Source organism: Dermacentor andersoni, chromosome 1 (genome assembly GCF_023375885.2).
Source record: "Dermacentor andersoni chromosome 1, qqDerAnde1_hic_scaffold, whole genome shotgun sequence".
Classification (NCBI taxonomy): domain Eukaryota; kingdom Metazoa; phylum Arthropoda; class Arachnida; order Ixodida; family Ixodidae; genus Dermacentor; species Dermacentor andersoni.
Genome location: NC_092814.1, coordinates 75,191,445 through 75,195,962, shown reverse-complemented (window position 1 = coordinate 75,195,962; position 4,518 = coordinate 75,191,445). Strand labels below are relative to the sequence as shown.

The following is a 4,518-nucleotide window of genomic DNA, read 5'->3' as shown; positions in this document are numbered from 1 at the left end:
TTACGATCGTTCTTTCTCGCGATTTTATCGATACACCCACACGTTTGCAACCTTATGAAGCGAAGGGAGCATATGTGGAGGTTACTGCGTATGCATCCTTAGCTCAAGAATCTCTCTGATAATTGTTTGTGCTGCTCCCAAAATTTTTAGAATTACGCGAGCATGCTCTAGCGCTCGGGTGTGTAGCCCAGTAGTCCACACTCGGGCAACGTTTTTAACTCATGTCGGAACCGTGAAGCGACTGTATGACGAAGCCGGCGGTGAAAACACGCACTCTCCAAGATACCGTACGTGTGCGTGTCCGAGACAGTGTTCGATCTAAAGTAATTCCAGGACACCGATGAGAGAGACAGAGAGAAACGAAACGGTAAAGGCACGGAGGTTAACCAAGTGGCTGACTGCGTTAGTTGTTAATTCATACTAAACGGTGAACAGCGCAAAACCAACACGAGGACGTGTCGCTTTGGTGCTTTTCGCGTTTAGGAAGGTTATCCATGGACGTGCCTGGTTGGCTACCCTACTCTTGAACCGCTAAAATCACACAACAGGTACTGCAATCTGGTTTACTGTAAGAAGAAGCCTATCGAAACATCTCTTTGTGAAGGCTAGAGGTGCTGACTTCGCGGTGGAAACATCCATGCCCCATTCTAATAAAAAAGGTTCTAGTGTTGTCAATTCCTTCTTGTAAAAACTGCTGAATTTCAGTGTACCTTGACCCTGATGCCAAAAGACAAGTGTCATCTGCATAGATTCAGATGTTCACTGTAGATGGCGACAAGTCCGGCAACTTGAACGTCATGACATTAAATAGCATTGGGCTCAAAACGCTGCCCTGCTGCACGCCCTACTTCAACTCAAATTGCGTACTCTGGCCATTCTTGGTCATCATGAACATACGTCGTTGGGAGAGACAGTGAGAGATTGAGCAAAGAAGTCGGCCTTTTATTCCGAGACTATGAAGGCCCAGAAATAGCCCCAGGAATACTGAGAATATAAGGCAACTTTCGAAAGATCCGTTCTTAAAGCGCCCCTCACCGGGTCTGGCCATTTTGAGGTGACAAGCGCAGAGCATACATTGCGCGATAACAATCGTGTCTGCAAAGTATTGCATCGCTACGCACCGCGGAAAGATCTGAAGTTTCAACCCGAACGCCATTTCCCTCTTCACTCGCGGCCGCCGCGCTCCAAGCCGGACAGTGACGTAATCGTGCCCCTGCGCCTACGTAATCGTGTCCGCAGCGCGACATCGCTCGTGGTTACACGTGACTTCGAGAATTATTCAAGACAACATCTGTTATCTGTGCGATCTGTTGCTCGAATTGACGAACTGAAGTTTAGAGAAATAATAAAACACACAACCGGAATGTCTGCGTGTTTTTAGTTTTACTTCGCACCGAAGCAAGAGAGATGTACAGTCGAGCGCGATTTGAAGGTTATCGCGCGAGCGTCGACCGGGAACGCGAACAGCGCCATGGCCCAGAATTCTCTGCCGAGGGGAGGGAGGTATCAGGCCTGCTTCCCTCACTCTTTTTGCTGTTCCTTCAGCAGCCGTCACTCCCTGCTGGGCTATAAGTATCTCTCTTTTTCTTTTTTTTGGTTCTGCGAACAGGCAGTGATCGTAGTGCGCACGACGTATTCTTCGGTATTATCTGAAATTGGACGTTACGAAGCTGTATCTAGCCTATGCAACGTCATTGCTGCTGAGCCAGGAAGAATGGGTGACCAAGAACATTAGCTTAAGCCCGCGAAGATACGAGGTAACCAAGTCCACACTTTATCGCGACAAATGGAAAGCTTAGAATAGAGAGAAAGGGCGGTGAGTTTGTCGCGGGGTGATGGTTGTTGTATGTAACAGCGAACGAGGGAGAGAAGAGTGCGAAATCATGATTTTTCCTGTCCCGAAACCGGCCGCCAGGTGCCTGGAGTGCAGGGCTGGTTGACGCTCGCGCGATAACCTTCAAATCGCGCTCGACTGTACTTCCGCTTCGTCGGCTTGTTCCCACGGTCGTGCGGTCACGTGCGCAGGTACCGAAACTATGCCATTTTCTACTGTGTTCCAGCACGTGATCACGCTCTGCGATGCACTTGTTCTGCCTCAGTATTCTTGTAGCACTGAATTATACCGCTAGTCACGTTTCCTTGTCCACAGCACGCAAAATTGTATGCTGCGCGAGCGAGCCACCAGCTCGCGTATGGCGCGGTCAGCGGAAATGCATAGCGCAGGAAAATAAAAAAAAAAAAAAAACACGAGGAGAAAGAAAATGAAGGCGGGGCGTGTGACGTATGCGTCACGCGATCCTCGAGGTCTGTTATGGGAGAACCCAGGGAATGAATTTCGCTTGCAAAGGCTAGACGGGGCGAGTGGAGAGAGCGTCTTGCTTGGCAGTGGAGCCCGCCTGCTGAAATCATGGGTTCCCGGTACTGAAATATTTCTATCTCGGCTATTAATGAGCCGATTTGAACATTTTTTGCGGCAGAACGCTCCCTAGAGGACACGTAACAACTTCCAGCGTATAACCGAAATTTGCTATGGGGCCTGGTGAGGGGCTCCTTAAATAAGCTTGCTGCGAAATACATTGGAGTTCCAGTTAAGTTTCCTAAAAGCGTCACTGGATTATGTAACCGATCAACAATGCCTTTTTTAACAGATATTGGGATATATATATATATATATATATATATATATATATATATATATATATATATATATATATATATATATATCCCTTTCGGCCCTGGTGTCCTCAAATGAGGACAAGACATTAAAGCCGTGGGTTGCACGATAAACAGCAAAACGAAACAAAAACAGAAACCCAAATAACTCAGCAGGCATCTCCATCGCCATGGACATCACTTCTCGCGTGCTCGTGTTTGCCAGAGCACCGGCAAGAAACAACAAAGATGAAAGACGACAACGTCGAAGCTGGACCAAGTAAGTGCGTTTTCTTTTTTTTTTTTTTACTTGTGAGGCTCTGTTACTGGCTAGTTGAGAATTTAGGAGAATGTTTTTACCTCCCTATAGAATATATAATTATTTAAAACATCCCGCACGTATTCATAGTTGAGTCACCGCATGCGTAATAATGTGTGTACTCATTTGAGTACACGAGGGCTGAGTGGGTGCCGCATCTCGCATGTTGGGCTAGGGTGGTGCCTTGAAGTAAAGCGACTTCTGTTTATTTTTCAGGCGCCGGAATGAAACCTCACTACTTCTACTCAGCGACTAGGGCCTGCAGGTCTGGATTTGCGCCGCTCGAAGACGCAGATGAAATGTTCGCCCAACTTGATAATGGAAATTTATCAGACGTTGGGGAGAATGAAGAATATGACGAAGATGACGACTTCATTCCTGAAGAAACAGGAAGCGATGACTGCGTCCTCGATTCGTCGGAAACTTCTGGATAATTAGATGAAGAGCAACCGTGTAATGAAATGCCATGGTCCAGAAGAGCCTTTGACAAACCATCTGCTGATTTTAGTGGAGTTTTTGAGGAAAATGAGCATTGTCTTGACGAGCTGCCAATTCGGTACGAATATTTCTCGCGCTACGTGCCAAAGAACGTGTTTGTTGAGCTGGCTAACAAAACAAACTTGTATTTTGTGTTCAAAGAAGGAAAACCGGTCCAAACGAATGAAGAAGAAATAAGGAAACTTATTTCTCTACACTTGCTAATGGGAGTCGGTCTGCGCTTATACTGGAAGCCATCACTGAAAATGGCATATTGCCAGTAGCTCAAGTATTGGGAAATAGAAATACCAAACGAAACAACGGAAAATTGACGTCAGCAAGGAAGAAGTGCCAGCAGCTCATCTGACTCCACGCGCACACATCGCGTGAACTCAGCAGCTGTTTGTCTTCATTGACGGGTCGGCTTCTTTGGCTTCTAAAACATCCCAGAATATGCAGGCGACACTGCAGCCTCAAGATTAGCAACTTTTACTGCATCGAAGTATATTTGTAACATGGAAAATAAACTGTTACAAAAGATCCACTTTTGTCTCTTCTACACCCACTGGGCCCTCATGTCCTCATTTGAGGACATGATCCCAGACATTACATGAGACCAAACACAAACATTTTTTTCATAAATTTCGGTTTCTTATGCGGCAAAGAACCGAAATAACATGGTAGAAGAAATATCAGTGTGATAAAAATATTTCAGGGCCGAAAGGGCTAAATATATATATATATATATATATATATATATCTGAAAGCGGGTGCTATATTCTTAGGGTTTCTCTTAAACAGACGTGACGTCACTACTACTCGGCTTCAATTTTGCAATTGCAACGTGTACATTAAAATGAATAATTTAGCAGGTTAATAAATCATTTTAATTAGCTACCTGGAAATTGCGATTTATTGTGCAAGTAATGTTCGCCTCTTGTAATCTGCCTGAACACGCCAAATTGTGCTATGTGCTCCATGAGATTCTTTTCTTTTTAATCTGTTCGAACTTGCGGTGGTAATATTAACTTCTATATTCAAACTTTCGCCTCACGGCCTGCTCCGATCCA

The 4,518-nt window shown here is 45.3% G+C and overlaps 1 long non-coding RNA gene across 1 annotated transcript; it reads left to right on the top strand.

The window, feature by feature from the left end:
* Positions 1-2,727: 2,727 nt before the first annotated feature.
* LOC140215230 (uncharacterized) lies at positions 2,728-3,988 on the top strand. Its single transcript, XR_011892173.1, has 2 exons — positions 2,728-2,932; positions 3,188-3,988. It is a non-coding gene; the product is annotated as an uncharacterized lncRNA (long non-coding RNA).
* Positions 3,989-4,518: the final 530 nt, after the last annotated feature.